Genomic DNA, 16,863 nt, shown 5'->3' with positions numbered 1-16,863 from the left:
TGTGCAGTTCTAGGCACAGCCAAGATACTGGAGGAGAACCTGAAGCTCCCAGGCCTCTGGTAGAGGACCCGAGCTCAGAGGATGAAACAGACCACCCATGGAGGGTGAGAAGGGAATTTATATATATATATATATATATAGTAATTCTAGTTAGGTTATTTCTTTGATTAGATCTTCTAGTTTCTCTAGCTCTGTGTTCCTTAGATCTTATTGTTAGATCAGCCTTGTTTCTATTTAGTTCTGGTTTTCCTCATATCTTTCTCTCCTAGTTCATCAGGTTTTCTTTACTCTTAGTGTCTTTTGTATTGAAGTATTTTTCAGTTCCTTGTTTCCTCCCGTTTGTGTCCCCGCAGATCTCCTTAGTTTCCCTGTTCCACCTTCTCCCCAGCCCTCCGCAGCTTCTGTGCCAAATTACTCACACCTGCTGTCACTCTTCTCATTTAGGCCTTTAAGCTGCTGAAGCTCCTCTTTTTCAGTCACAACTCACCAGTCCAACTTGTTAACCTGCTCACCATGTTGCCAGCTGTTACCTTTGTTATCCCTCGTGTCTCCTGTTTCATTGTGTTTTGGATTTCCTTGTTTTCCCTGGATTTTGGATTTAGTTTATTTTGTTCATTAAAATAACATCCACATAAAGTAAGTCTACTGCCTGCTGTGTCCACCGCCACATCATGACACAAACCAGATGAAAGAGCCCATCTTTAAACATTTAATGTGTAATTAAACAATAAAGGTGACAAATTTTTTAAAATAGATCACACTTTAAATATATTCATGATAGAAGTTACATCTCTTTTTGGTTATAATACAGCATTTAGTAAAACTTGTTTACGGACACACCGTCTGCTGTCAGAGAGATGCTCAGTACAGATTATCGGAATTGTGAGTTTAATCAGGGGAGCGACAGGAACAAGATCGTTAAATTTTGTAATGGAATGACTGAATTAGCAGCGCTGCTAACAGCTCGTTTCTCTGAAGAACTGATAGTAATAAAGAGAAAAGCAGAGAAGATCTCAGATCTGTCATAAATCTGAGTTGTGCCGACAATATGAAACACCAGAACTACACAACATTAGCTTGGTAAGATGTGAATTTTATTTTTCGTTTGAATTAAAAAAATAATAAAGTTCATGATCTGAGTATTTATCATTATGATCGGGCCTAGAAATGTTATTTATAAGACAAAATAAAATATCTGGATTTATTTAATAAATCAGAACCAGAATCTTGAGGTTCTCCGTTGCCGAGTGATTTGCAGCGACGCAAATCAGTGGAGAAATAACCGCAGCTGCTGCGCTCTAGATCTTGCGCAACAGCTGAATCTCCCCACTGGACTAGAACCGAATCACACATTAACCTATTAAAGTGTCGTAAGATGCCCTTGTGGAGCTCTGGTAACTGTTGTGCTGTTCGTGGCTGCACTCCAATAATCAGCCCACTTTTTTTTTTTAATTTCCTTTATTTAACCAGGTAAACCCTGTTGAGATCCAGATCTCATTTTCAACAAGGACCTGGGTAGCTTGTGTAGTTTGTGGCTGCAGCAAGTTCAAGATAACTCATTATCTTGAACCCACATCTGCATCTGAAGCAACTGAGTCAGTGAAGTAGCTACATGCTAGTGCGGGTAGCTACATATGCTAGTGCAACTTGAAGAAATGCGGCCATTTCTTCAAGTTGTCATCCCTCCCCGCAATAGCTGTAAGTTACAGTAAACCGATATTGTCACATTTAAGCTTTGCCACATATTTTATAGCTTAAAAGCTCTGACGAAAGCTGGTTAGCGTTAGGGTAACATGCAGGAGTTCAAAATTAACTAATCAACCACGGCTGTCTTTGGGGAGCGCTTAGTAATAATCGCAAAATAATTATCAAGCCTGAAAACCTAATATCGTAATGGACTGATTGTTATGTTTTTAAAGTAATCTCTGCTCGGCTTGCACGGCAACGGGTGTGCTTAATTGACAAAGACAGAGAGAGAGTAAAAATGTGCAAATGGTTTAGAGTTGATCGCCTGTTCGGGCTGTTTTACCTTTGTTTACCTTTGCTGTGGCTCATCACAGCTGTTGTAGTTTCTGAACGTTCAATAAAAGATAAACTTGGACTAATTATCTCGTTTGTCTGAGTATTACGTCATTCACAACAAACATCAAACATGGTAAACATATGTTTAAGTGTTTAACAGACAAATGGCTTCTGCAATAATTATGTGAAATTAAATTGTCTAATATTTAGGGCTGCACAGTGGCGTAGTTGGTAGAGCTGTTGCCTTGAACAAGAAGGTTCTGGGTTTGTTCCCTGGGGTCTTCCTGCATGGAGTTTGCATGTTCTCCCTGTGCATGGTGGGTTCTCTCCGGGTACTCCGGTTTCCTCCCACAGTCCAAAAACATGACTGTCAGGTTAATTGGCCTGTCTAAATTCTCCCTAGGTGTGCATGGTTGTTTGTCCTGTGTGTCTCTGTGTTGCCCTGTGACAGACTGGCGACCTGTCCAGGGTGACCCCGCCTCTCACCCTGAACGTTAGCTGGAGATAGACACCAGTAACCCTCCCAACCCCACTAAGGGACAAGGGTGTAAGAAAATGGATGGATGGTCTAATATTTAAAAAAAATAAATAAAAGTTTGGGCATCTTGCTTTGAGCTGAGAGGCTTTTCCTCTATCAAACTATTTTTTATGCCTCTTATTTAGTGGAAATATTGATGTTGATGAGACTTTCTCCAAAATGATAACATTTTTCAACCTTTATAGCTCCACTGTTGAAAATGAGGCTCTAACGTTCACAAATGACATTGAAATAAAATCCAGTCCAACATCTGGTTTGAGSTGATTCCTCTGGAACCTGTTGGAGGAAAAATATGCCAACTTCAGAAGATGAGCTTTAACCTAACAGAGCTCTGTGGTTCCTCCTATCAGTATGAGAGTCAGGGTGAGGAGGCGCCATGTTAGGAAGATGAAATGCAAGCTGCAGGATCTTCAGAACAAATAGGTCATGATGCTGGGCTACAAAATTCTTTGTGTGCTCATTTCATTGTGTGGACAGAAAGCCAAGGGAAGAATCCGAAGCAACTGTGTCAGTGAAGTAGCCAACTATGGTAGTGTGGGTTATTTGCGGCCATTTCTTCAAGTCGCCATCCCTCCCTGCATTAGTTATAGGTAGCGGTAAAACAATATTGAAACATGCAAGCTGTGATAGCTGGAATTCCCACATATTTTATAGCTTAAAATCTCTGTGGAAAGCTGGCTAGCATGTAGCTAACATGTAAAGAAATGGCGTTTCCAGTTAGCGGCAGAAGTCACGCCCATAAATCACGCAAAGCCTCATGGGGGCTAGGAATATGGTGGATAAAAAATTAAAAGAAAATGGCATGAGAAGGAATACGTTAGCAATGAAAAAAGTATGGTATCATAAACTGAGCCAAAAAAAGAAGAAATAAAAAGGAATAGTTACAACCTATTTTTGCTTTACAGGTGTGCCCAACCGGCCCTTAAGGGCCCTTGAGAGAACTAAAACTAATGCTTTAGTTCTCTCCTTTCCAGCATGTCAATATTCTTCTTAGGCCTTCTAAATGGACATCATTTGATCTAGGTGAGTTAAACCAGGGAGAGAATTAAAACCCTTGAGGACCGACTTTGTGCACCACTGATATAAAGATTGGGCTTTTGTGATATTGCAACATTTAGGCACTCTCTTAAATAAAACTATTTCACTTTAGAAATGGAGGTGATTTTCAGAAAGTGGTATTTGTGAATAAAATCTTAGCTAGAGAGTTAAATTGTTAATATGATAATTTAACTATTCATCCCCTGTTAGATAACTATCCATCCATCCATTTTCTTCCGCTTATCCGGGGTCGGGTCACGGGGGCAGCAGCTTCAGAAAGGAGGCCCAGACTTCCCTCTCCCCAGCCACTTCTTCCAGCTCCTCCGGGGGAATCCCAAGGCGTTCCCAGGCCAGCTGAGAGACATAGTCCCTCCTGCGTGTCCTGGGTCTTCCCCGAGGCCTCCTCCCGGTGGGACGTGCCCGAAACACCTCACCTCAGCTCTCTCTTTACCACGACGGACCGGTACAGCGCCCGCTTCACGGCAGACGCTGCCCCAATCCGCCTGTCTATCTCCCGCTCCCTTCTTCCCTCATTCGTGAACAAGATCCCCAGATACTTAAACTCCTCCACTTGAGGCAGGACGACCCCCCTGACCCGGAGAAGGCACTCTACCCTTTTCCGGCTCAAGACCATGACCTCGGATTTGGAGGCACTGAGCCTCATCCCGGCCGCTTCACACTCGGCCGTGAACCGCTCCAGTGAGAGCTGCAGATCACGATCTGATGAAGCCAACAGGACCACATCATCCGCAAAAAGCAGAGATGTGATCCTAAGGCCACCAAAACGGATCCCCTCAACACCTCGATTGCGCCTAGAAATTCTGTTAGAAAACTACATCTTATTATATTATATCTTAAAAATGGAATAGATTTATTGTACAATATCACCTTTTGAAAATCTTTCTAAAAACATTAACGAAGTTGCAAATGAAAAACGGTGGAAAATCTCAGTCACCAAACACCCTGACCCCCTCCCCTTCTAACAGTACCCTAGCTTCCCCACCCCACCATCTACTACCCGTCCCCCTTCTTCACCCCCTCTTAAAATTACGTTAACCGCCCCCTCCCCCCACCATCTCTCCTTCGACCCCGGACCCCCCTCCTTTTTTCTAACTGTACGCTAGCCCTCCCAGTCCTCTCCATTCCTCCAGCGCCCTATTCTCCCTCTTCAGTACGTTTTACCCCCCCTTGCTCTGACTGTTGCAGCAGATGACTAAAAGTTTCCGGTATTCTCAAATTCAAAACGTGTCAGCTCTTACGGCCATAATCATCCACTCCTGTGAGTTGTGAAGTTTTGCTGAAGAAATACATCCAGTTTTGACATGTTCTGACAACATGTCTCTCCATGGCTCTCTGTTGGTGAGAAAATATCCTGTAAACACCGTTACAGGATGTTTACAGGATAAACATCCTGTAAACATCCTGTTTACAGGATGGCGCCTTTGACACAGAAAAGGCGCCTGTGTCAAAGGCGCCTTTTCTGTGCCTTTGACACAGAAAAGGCGCCTTTGACACAGAAAAGGCGCACAGATTACGCATGCAGCTGGTGGATTCATGTCAAAACAAACCCCAAGGTGCCTTATATCCTGTCATAAGAACATGCGTCCTTATGACAGTTGGCTTTAGTTTAAGTCTCCAAGTTGACTAAATCTATGCCTCTATTCTTTCTGGAACTATTCCAGAAAGAATAGAAGCATGCCAAAATGAGCTCAAGTCGCTCTCTGGATATTATTGGCTCAGAAAAAGCCATTTCATAACATTATTGGTATAATGCGGTGTCAATCAAAAAGTATCATAATGGACACCGGCAGAGTTTAAACCCTTAAATCTCACCCCTGGAAAATACAATGGAAAAACGGCAGATGGGCATTTCAGTGCAGGTTAAGGGGTTAACTTATTTGTTACCACATTAGCTCCACCTTATACCAAACTAACTTTTAGCCACATAAAAGATGTTTTTTGAGTAATAATATTAATCCATTTTATTTGACAGCGCCTTTCAAAACACCCAAGAACACTTTACAACATTAAAAACACAAATTAAACAGTAAAGAAGTTACTACAAGACAAAACCACAAAATAACTACACAGTCAAAGTGAGATGGCTTTTGAGTTGTGCTTTGAAGGTCAGAAGAGAGTCAATATTACGGATGTCAGGGGGGGAGAGCATTCCAGAGTTGGGGAGCAGAGCAAGAGAAGGCTCTTTTCCCTGTGGTGCTGAGACAGACAAGAGGCGCACTGACGAGGATGGAAGAGGAAGAACGAAGGGAACATGAATGGGTGGAGATGTGCAGAAGATCAGACAGGCAAGGAGGGGCAAGGTTGTGAAATGCATTGAATGTAAAGAACAGGATTTTAAATTGAATTCTGAAAGAAACAGGAAGCCAATGAAGTTGTAAAATTGGAATGATGCGGTGAAATGAGACCGTTTTGGTAACGATGCGAGCAGCAGAGTTTTGAGTCAGTTGAAATTTATGGATCGATTTATGAGGCAGAACAACCAGGAGGGAATTACAGTAATCAATTTGAGAAATGACCAGACTATGGACCAGGATGGAAGCAGAGTGCAGGGAGAGGGACTGATGAAGTCAGTTAATATTACGGACGTGGACGGAAGTGTGCAGATCAGATAAAACTATGCGAGAATGACATCCAGACTTTTAACTTGAGGGGTTGGAGAGACCAGAGAACTGACAATTGTGAGGGAAAAGTTGTTGACTTTAGATAGTGTAGATTTAGTGCCAAAGAGTAAAAACTTTGTTTTATCACTGTTTAATCTGGGGAAGTTTGATGCAAACCAGGATTTTATTTAATCTGAACACAAAGTCAGGCAGGAGGGTCAGAGGGAAGAATCTGGGTGTCATTGGCAAAACAGTGGAAGTAGATGTTTAATCTACGGAAGATATTGCCAAGGGTGAGAAGATAGATGAAGGGATCCCAGGACAGAGCCCTGTGGTACACCTAAAACCACGTGCGAAGTTGGACGAACTGAGGCCAGTTCATTCAACTGGTCGCACTCAGTTGGATGAGTGTGCCCAACACACACTCCTCCAAGCGAGGCGTGTGAGTGTCTGTGTGATACCGATGGAAGAGAGTCTGTGGAGCAGGACTGTGTGAGAGATGGTATTGAAAGCTGCACTGAGATCAAGGAAAATGTAAAAAGAAAGTAAACCCGAATCTGCTGCCATGAGCAGAGTGTTGGTGATTCTGTGGAAAGCAGATTCTGTGCTGTGACCAGGACAAAAACCGGACTGTAACTGTTCATACAGAAGATCTGAACAGTGAAAACAGGATCTTTGTGTTACCTTTGCTAGAAGAAATTATGCCAGAATAGTAAACAGATTTAGTCTGACAAATTAAAGTCTTGTAATGTAGAGTATGTGAAAGGTACATGTCCTTGTGGATTGCAAGACCAGATTTCTTATATATTTGTTCCAACTGACAACATTTGGCTTTGATGGACCGGAGTTCAGGAGTAAACCAGAATGAGTAAAGGTAATAGATCATGTTTTAACTGGAGCAAAGGAATTCAGAATGTGAATTAAGTGAGTATTGTAATGAGCAGTGAGTTCATCAGGAGTCAAAAAATGTTGAAGTGGAGGTAATAGTAGTGGACAGAGAATTAATATTAATGTCTTTAATGTTTCTAAAGGAGTAACAGCTGAATATGTAATCATGTCTCAAATTATATCCTTGTGAAAAATAAATATGCTAAGTATATACAATTTCACCATACTTGAGCATACTTGAAGTCAGACTAATAATCTGTAAATTTCAAGTTTAAGGATTATTGAACTCGAAGCATGTTATTTTGGAAGAACTTATTTTGTGTTTAATGTAGTTTAATTATAATTACATTGTAATTATAATTAAACACAATTTGAAGCGTACTAAGTGTACTATCACATGATTTTATTTAGAACAACTAATGCCCCTTTTCCATCGGCCCGGCTCGGCTCCGCTCGCTTTCCTCGCATTTCCACCGGCTTTTTTACGGGGCTGGCGCTGCTTTTTAGGGCCCTGCTTTGGCCAGCCGGGCCGGCCCTGGTTTGGTGGGTGACGCAAGCTTCGCTGCTGTTCACTGATTGGCTGAGGGCGTGGACAGACGGAGCAGCGAAGATAGAAGAAAAATGAAGGCCTGCTGCAACACGGAAGTGATGGAAGATACAAACAAGCCGTGAACTAAAAGATGCCGGCTTTTTTCTTTGCTTAGAAAGCCTCGTTAGCTTCATTAGCCTCGTTAGCTTCATTAGCCTCGTTAGCCGCTTCGATGGAGCCCCACGGTGAACACCGACTCGGACGCAGCTAACGCTGCTGCTGTCCAGCCAGGTGAGCAGTTTGTAGATATATCTGTCTGGTTGTTACTACATTTAAGGTTGCATACATACAGCCATGGACGACATTTAAAACACAAAGCCTGCTGTGTTTTTATTGCTCAAACATGCGCATTTTCTGAAGACACTCAGTTGCACATAAATGACTCAATATTGTTCAGCATCTTACCGTCATTTGTTTATCTTTGTGTGAATCGTCAAGCTTTGATTGTTTCTCATTTTGCTGTTGCATCTGAGTTTCCCCCATTGTGAGATAATAAAACATGTCATATGACATCCTATTGTAAAATGGCAAGATTTCAGTTCTCTAATCAAATTGTTATGAATTATTAATTGTAGAATGAACAATAAACCTGAAGAAAACGATAGTGGTATTTTATCCATGGCTGTATGTCTGCATAGGTCTAAAATTTACAAGTAATTGCATTTGTCTTTAATTTACACAACTATTCCATTTTTTTAATACTGGCTGGATGGTAAAAAAAAAAAAGTGTTGTATGTTTATAATGTAATATTTATGTTTTAAATAATTCATTTTGTGTATGTAATGTCCGCATTAGTAACTCTGTTATTTATCTACATTTATGTGCTATAAGCTATATCATCTGATTACCAGGGAGCAGAAGGAGAACAACATGGCTGACATGATGGAGAACCATCAGAACACCTGGATCTCCTTCAGGAGGAAGCAGCTACCAGCAGAGATGGCAGAGCAACTCGCGTTAGGTCGCATGTAACGAAGCACAGCACATAGCGCCTGGAGGCGGGGCGCTACGGTAAGCAGCCGCCGACTTCATTTTCGCCCGTAGAAGAAGCGCGCGGTGCATGCTGGGATAGTTGTCAAAAAACTGGTTTGTTAATAAAGTTTGACTGACCTATCTACCTACTGACCTAATAATCAGGTCGTCTGCAGGTCATTTAGCACCACGTCCTCCACGACCATGCTGTGCGCGAACGGAGAAAGGTGACCATTGTCCGGCCACGCCCCGGCCCAGACGCGGAAGGCTCTTCTCGCCGACCGGAGTCGGACTGTTTTGTTGACATTCTTTGTTAACAAAGTGGCTTTAGATATTCATCCGGGGTGCTTCGACGAGAGTTACCAAGGGACCAGCCCCTATACATTTAAAGCCGGGGGGGAGAGGAGAGAGAGACAGAAACTGCGGCGGCAGCGTGTCGGTTGGTCTGTGTTACCCAGAAAGCAGTTGGGCACAATATCGCAACACCAACACCATGAGTCAAACAATGACTGGGGCAGACTACTATATAAAGTACTCGGGGACAACTTCTTTATTATTACACATCCACATTTGTAGAGAACGGAACAAATCGCGTCCCGTACCCTTACTGTAGCGTCTATTCTATGCGCCTTATAATCCAGAATATAATATACCGTATACATCAGAGGCTCACAAACTGTTGGATGAGAAAGAAAAACAAAATAACCTTAACGCTGTATGCGCTGGATTTTTACCTTAGAAAGTCTCTGTTATTCCTCTGTCAATTTGATACAGTAGGGCTTCCACACTTCCCACTTCTGTCACTTTTATCAGCAGTTAAAACAGTTCTGTCACTTTTATCAGCAGTTAAAACAGTTAAATCCGTTGTTAACATGTGGTAACCTGTTTTTCCGAGCCGCCTTTAAACGCAACATGAGCRCTACGACGCTCTCGCTGGGTTTACGCCTGTGTGTCGTGAAGGAGACCTGCTGCTGCTGTGCAGAGCTACGCAGGTGTGTTAGAATCATGGCAGCAAAACGCAAAGAACTTTTCACAGTTTTTCCGCCAAACTAATAAACTAATCGACTGAGTTGAGTAAAGCTGTTGGATGCAGGTAAAGTTAGCTAAAAGATGACTAGCTAATATCAATACATCACCTTAAGCTTAACAAGTAGCCTGTAGGCTACTGATGTTGTTGTCTAAGCTACATACATTCATTTTGCCCCCAAAAAAGTCGACCCCCCCCTAGTCCATCACAGGGCTCTGAAAGCTAACGATGAATAAAATGTATGAAAGAGAAGTGGTAGATTAACAAAATTTTGTCCAATTATTTTCAAATCAAGATGTGTTTATTAAGCACTTTGTGTTGGAAACACATCAGTGTTGATGTTAAAAATGTAGCCAGCTGCTCTGGTAAAAAAAAGAAAAAAAAGCTTTACACCATGAAGACAATGTGGAGGTTCATCCTCAGAACTGATTGGTGATCTGGTGGAGCCAGAGCCTCTTCTGACAGGAAAGTCTTTAGGTTTTCAAATACCTGATCCCTGGCTTCCTCTTTCATCTTGATTTGCAGACTGCAAAAATGTGTTGAAGATAAAACAATGAAAAATGAGTTACAACAGCCTCACAAAAGTCTCTTTGTCATACTGAGTTTAATTAAAACCAGGTTAAGTTTATCAAGAAAACTATATTAAGTTGCAACACATGGAGCCTCCATGCAGTCGTAGCATGAAGTTGAATGGTTGTTATAATAATATATATTGATTAAATTACTATTTCTGAAACAAACATAGGTATGTTTATATGTGTACTGCAGTGTTTATAATTAAATGAAGATAATTACCATTTTTAAGTGAACTTACCACAAGCTAGCAAGACTTTAGCTCCTTTTGCCCTTTTCGCACCATATTTTCCATACAGTTCTTGTCCTGTTGTGTTATTGTTCAGCTTAGTCTAGGATAGTGGTTCTAAACCTTTTTTGAGGTACCAAATCCACCGGTTTCATATGCGCATTCATTGAACCCTTCTGTAGTGATAAATAAAATATGATTTTTTTCCCCCCTAAATTCAAGACATTTGAATTTAGTTGGGTCACCCCATGATCACTAAGTCTTCTTAACCCTCTGATGCGTGAGTGACTGACTATACAGTCTTCTGTGATGGGTCCTTTTTGACCCGGGTTACAATCAATGTGTTTTTATGCTACTTTTGTCATTTTGATTCTAAATAATGTTTTGTATACTTTCTACTGTGTTTTATTTTACACAAAAATTATTTCATGTTTGAAATATTTAAATTTTTCACTTTTTTAAACGTTTTTAGAACAATTTGTAGAACATTTCTGACAATTTGTAGAACATTTTTAAAACAAAATGACAACAGCAACAATTTTACAACAACAATGATGAAATGTCAATAATGGACAATGTTAACATCCATTATGTGTGTGTGGGTGTGTGTGGGCATGGGGGCTGCAAAAGAGCACATTTCTTGAAACTAGTTAGCTAACCAAGCTAGCTAACATTACTGTCTCTATTCTATTATGCTACTGTATGTGTGTCATGCATGTGAGTGTGTGTATGTGTATGATCCATCCATCCATCCATCCATCCATCCATCCATCCATCCATCCATCCATCCATCCATCCATCCATCCATCCATCCATCCATCCATCCATCCATCNTCCATCCATCCATCCATCCATCCATCCATCCATCCATCCATCCATCCATCCATCCATCCATCCATCCATCCATCCATCCATCCATCCATCCATCCTTCCTTCCTGACCCAAAGAAGGCACTCTATACTTTTCTGGCTCATTTATTTATACATTTATTTCTATAACTATGAATTTTTATTTTATTTATTGAGATGATAAAAGAAATAACCTTGAACACATTTATCAACAGGTTTTGCATGTCACTCAACACACACTCTCTTGGTTTTCTCATCCAAGTTGTCAGACACACAGAGACACACACAGACACGCACACACAAATAATAAAGATGCACAATAAAGTATAGGTGGTAATGTTAGCTAGTTGGTTAGATAACTAATGTTGGGTAACTTTGAAGAATGCTAATATGTTGATTTGTGGCAATAACGCTGTCACACTACTCATGATTGACACACAAACACATTTGTGAGATAAAAAATAAAGATAATACTTGTATGCAAGAGCTCTTGCTATGTAAAATAATATTCAGGGGTGACACTTAGGTCTCAGTGTGTTTGGTTCACAAAAAAATGTTTTCCTGACAGTAACAATTGGTAAGAAACTAAGATTCCCATTAAATTCCATAGGAAATGAATGCGGGTCATTTTGCACCCACTCACGAAAGAATGAGGTAGTAACATAAAACATGCTATTTCTTAAAATGTATAAAAGGTAAATTAAACATTTGAATTGCATGATATCAGTAACATGTTTCTTGAGGAATAGCTGGAATATGAAGTGATGAAAACGTTTCATTACAAAGATATCGCAAAAAGATGACCTCACCGGGTCAGAAAGGACCCAATTATGCATCAGAGGGTTAAAAGGTAGAGTCTCTAAGAACAGTTCTTCAAAATATAGTCAGTGTTTTCAGCACAGCTGAGCTGACTGTTCAGGAACGACCCAAGGTATTTAAAATTTGCCACAGTTTCAACAAGTTGGCCATCAAGAGAAACTGGAACCACTTTAAGGTGTTGTTTAGATAATTTAATTAGCTCTACACTCTTAAGAGAATGAAAAATTAATAATCAATAATAAAGACTTTGCGGTATTCAATTATATTAGTTGTGTTTACCACCCCCACGCCACTAGAGGCAGTAGCAACCCCGAAAAGATGCGACTAAGGAGCAGATTTAGAAGTTCACCAAAAGCTACAGAATTTGGTAAAAACTGAGCTTTGCTGAAGTAATTAAAGACACAAGTTCAAATCCATGCTGAGAGTGGAGCTCCTTCAATCAGCTCTGATTGGCTAAGCAATGTAACGTGATCCTCTGCAGCAAGTGATGGCAAAGTGGGGTGTCACCACAACTTTACACAAGTGTGTCTTTACCTCCGCAGCAGAGGCTCCGCCGAACCCGTGGGGTTCGATCGAACCCAGGTTAAGAACCACTGGTCTAGAAGGTCACCAGCTTGAATTTAGCAAAACCACTACCCTTTATCACTTTAATCAGAGACGTTTTGGAAATCTTCAGCTCATTGGGCATAGATATTGGTCTTATTTTTATAGATCAAGAAAAAGTGTTTGACCAGGTTAGACATCAATATTTTGTGGCAATATTTGACTGCTTTTGGTTTCAGGTTTCATACCTTTGATCCAGGTTTTGTACCATGACATTAAGAGTGAACCAGGGGTGAAGCTATTGGGAGTGGGGGGTCTGGGAGGGGCCCCCATGGACACCAAAGTCAGTCCTTGAGGACCGGCATCCTGCATGTTTTATTTCTCTCCCTGATGGTATGTAACAACCTTTTCAGCATGTCAATGTTCTTCTTGGGCCTCTAATGAACCATCATTTCATCCAAGTGCGCTAAACCAGGGAGAGAACTAAAACATGGAGGCTGCCGGCCCTCGAGGTCCGGCTTTGGGCACCTCTGCTGTAAGGAGTCATCCTTGTCATGTAATTTCTTTAGGTATATTTGTACATCATCTGCAAACAGTAAAAGGAGATATTAAACTTCTTTAAAATATGTCTAAGAGGCAGCAAATACAATGTAAACAAATTAGGGCCTAAAATTGATCATTGGGGTACTCCATTCTCATTCTCAATAAATAATGTCAACATTTTAGATCTATAGTGTGTGTTAAAATGCTAACATTGACAGGGGCCCTGAAAAGCCTGGGTGTTAGGATCCCAGGTTGTAGAGTTGTTTCGGAGTATGATTTATTGATTCTAGTTTTATTCTTTTTCTCATTGTGATTAGTTTTGTTTCTATTTGTCTTTAGTTCAGTCCTTTCTTAGTGATTCTAGTTTGTTCTTCTGTATTATTGTTAAGTATGTTTAGTTATGCCTTAGTGTTAAGATTCATTTTTCCTAGTCCCCTGTGCCACTTTCTCTCATTCTCTCTCTTTCTCCCCTCAAAACTGCAATCAGTTTGCCCAGGGGTGGGCAATCCTGGTCCTTGAGGGCCAGGATTGCAACTCTTAATGTCTCCCTGGTCCAACACTTGAATCCAACAGCTGAATCACCTCCTCAGTGCAGTCAGGTTCTCCAGAGTCCTGCTAACGACCTCATTATTTCACTCAGGTGTGTTGAAGTAGAGACACACCTAAAAGTTGCAGGAGACCTTCAGTTGCCCACCCCTGAGTCAGCCAATCAGCCCAGGTTTGTTTTTTCCAGTATTCACTCTCCCAGTACTTGCACACCTTTTAACCTCTCACTCCTCACTTCCTCTTGTTATCTCCCTGTCTATTCCCTAATGTAATTTTTAGATTCCTGTGATTTACTCTGCTCTGGTTCCCTGTGTTCTCCATGACTGTTATTGTAAGATTTTGTTTATTTTTTCATTAAAAACCACAAAATCTACTTGATGCCTCCACCTGCTGCATTTTGGTTCACCAACAAACACTAAACATGACTCTGGGAATCTTAAGCAGCTGCTTTGTTCATTTTATGCCGTATGTCAGCTCTGAATGTGACTAGCATTGTTTTTAATGTATACTGGCTTATTACTTAATTTCCATGACGCCATCTTTCAATCATTCTAGGGGGTTTGTCAGCAAGTGACCAATCAGTAGTAGTCGTAATTTGCTCTGAAGTACATGTTTCTTATCTTGAGGAATTGAACCTCCGACAACATTGCTGGGCTTCATCATTGCTAATGAATTGCGGTCATGGAGATTTTGAGGAAAATAATAGGAAATTCTTATCAAATGTTGTCAGAAGGAACATGCAATTCCCACCCCTGTTATCCAGCTGTTAGAGCGTGGAATACAATTTATTACATTTGCAAAATCCAAAAGGAATCTGGAAAATGCAAGAGGTGGATTAAGGCCTGCAGCCGACCTCATGTCCAGCTGAATGAAACTGTGATCGACACATACTACATGTTCATCTATTCGTATGTAACTGGTTGTAAATGCAACTGGGTCCATATTAATATTGGTATAATTAAACTAAATATGTTTCTTTAATGTCTATCATTGGGGTTAGTTCCTCATGTTCCACCTCACTTTCTTCTTTTTCTCCAGGCTCCTTATAGCAGGACGGTTATAATCACTTCTTCTTTCCTTTTATTTGTTCCACTGGCAAGTTTTATAATCCGGCACATGAAGTTGTTCCAATTTAGCACGTAATAGTGTTTTAATACTGTTCACATTGTAACTTTCTACACTTTAATCACAACTAATAAATATTAAGTGCAAAAATAGCTGTTCTAAAAAAGCATGCTTTAAGTTAAATAATCATTAATAAAGTTAAAATATACCGATTTTTAGTCTTGCTTTAAGTATGCCCAAGTATGCTAATATTTAATTTACTTTGCGTATTTATTTTTCCCAAGGGATGAATACCGGTGTTTTACGTGGAAATGTATGAACTAGAGTCCCTGCTGCTCTGCAGGGCGTCCTGTGCGGACACACCGCCTCCCACCACCCAGAGGGAACCGCTAATGACCACAGACGGGAATCATCTGCCTGACTGCGTAAGTCACAGCCGACTTCCATTTAGTCATTATTCACAATAATGTCTAAATGAACTGCAGCGCCTATGGGTCTGCGGTCCACTGCTGTTATTTTTCTGTAAAAGAAGGATGACCCTGGTTTGTGCTATAAACAAAATTCTACATCATTTTTACAGACATGTGAAACGTCGCACGAACCTGCAATGACGATTATCCTGGTCGAGGCGCGCAGTGTTCGGCTGCAACATGAGCTGCAAAAATCCTGCAGTCCGACTCGGAGTACTGCCGTTTATGGGACCTAGACACCGCATCGTTTGGTTCAGCTCACCTTAAGCATTGGTCTAGTACAAAGTATGTTTTCAACATATATTTGGTAGATGCTTCATTCCGCATGGAAGTGGCTCAGTGGGTGGAGAACTAACAAGAGGAGTGTTTTCATCATAGTCACCCAGAACCGCATTATGGAGCCGGTAGGTAACTGCAACGCTTGGAGCATTTTTTTGGCACTATGGTGTCATGCCGAGAATCGCGTGCTCTATCGCGGGAACGCGCATCGCTCTTAACTCTCGCATATTGATGACCGAAGAGGCTTGTGCGTTTGTCGGCGTAACGCCGGCGCAGCCCTGAGATTTGAGGAGCGAATCCGTCCCTGGCCGCTGGCCGCTGGCCGCTCGCCGCTGGCCGCTCGCCGCCCACTGACTGTGAAATGTTGCACAGAGAAACTTGTGCAACTGGATCGTTACTTTCTGTTTTGCATACTGAAGTTAACATTTCTACCGAGGTGGCTGCTTCCTTGTTCCCTGCACATTTACAGTGGCATGTTGCTTTTTATTTAATTTTAGTATTTTTTTAATGATTTCATTAAGTTGCAGTTGTTTTCACAGGATTCCAAAGCTCCAGTTTGATGCTGTATTGGACCAACATGCCTCCCAGCTCCAGAGCTTATTTAGGAAGAAGCTGCTTGCACTGGAAAAGTGAATGATTTTCTGTCTCAGCTCTAAAGAACCCATGATGTCTAGGTTAGTGTTTGTTCTTATTCTTGTTTTTGAGCTTTTATAGGTAGGTAAAATAAGTTTAACCTATTTTTTTATTTTACAAAATAAACCAATGACTGGAAGAAAATGTTCTTATGATTCAGGAACGCTGATATTCATGTATGACATGCTGTTCTTCACACCATTTCTCCCTATTTGCACTCAGACTCCTCCACCTTCATCAAAACATGGGATGTAAGTTTTCAGCAAATTTAACAATATCCTTTATTAACCTTGATCATGTTTCCCAAAACATAACACTTTGAAAGTGTATAAGAAAGTATCTCCATCCTTTGGGTCCGTCTACAACATTGTCTATGTAATGTCATCAAAACGACAACTATTTATGCTGGTCCTTAAGATTATCATAAATAATGCTAATAATTTAAAACTATCACTGCTAATCGTCATTTATTGTGATATGTTATTATTTTTACTTTATTATTTAAATTTTTATTGTGTACTATGCTGGGAAAAACCAAATGTCCTCCCATAGGGGATCCTTATCTTATCTTATAATTTTCTAGCTCAACCAAAGATCACTGTACAGTTTACCCAGCTTA

General features: G+C 40.9%; 1 protein-coding gene and 1 long non-coding RNA gene across 6 annotated transcripts in view; one reads left to right on the top strand and one right to left on the bottom strand.

Annotated features, from left to right (window-relative positions):
• Positions 1 to 15,549, bottom strand: part of syk (spleen tyrosine kinase) — a 74,621-nt gene extending 59,072 nt beyond the window's left edge. For 2 of the 4 annotated variants that reach the window (XM_008423824.2, XM_017307952.1), the window contains exon 1: positions 15,465 to 15,549. The gene's annotated coding sequence lies outside the window, so the exon portion shown is untranslated. The remainder of the gene's footprint in view (positions 1 to 15,464) is intronic. The other 2 variants (XM_017307953.1, XM_017307951.1) reach the window with 2 other exon arrangements.
• Positions 7,514 to 16,556, top strand: LOC103473519 (uncharacterized). 2 transcript variants are annotated; one of them, XR_001777164.1, is made up of 5 exons: positions 7,514 to 7,927; positions 8,549 to 8,708; positions 15,206 to 15,287; positions 15,443 to 16,047; positions 16,151 to 16,243. It is a non-coding gene; the product is annotated as an uncharacterized LOC103473519 (long non-coding RNA). The 2 variants fall into 2 exon arrangements; XR_535034.2 differs by lacking the exons at positions 7,514 to 7,927; positions 8,549 to 8,708 and adding an exon at positions 16,467 to 16,556 and having other exon boundaries at positions 13,924 to 15,287; positions 16,151 to 16,285.
• Positions 16,557 to 16,863: the final 307 nt, after the last annotated feature.

Source organism: Poecilia reticulata, linkage group LG12 (assembly GCF_000633615.1).
Source record: "Poecilia reticulata strain Guanapo linkage group LG12, Guppy_female_1.0+MT, whole genome shotgun sequence".
Classification (NCBI taxonomy): domain Eukaryota; kingdom Metazoa; phylum Chordata; class Actinopteri; order Cyprinodontiformes; family Poeciliidae; genus Poecilia; species Poecilia reticulata.
Note: the sequence above shows the minus strand (reverse complement) of the source record. Positions and strands in the feature narration are given on the sequence as shown.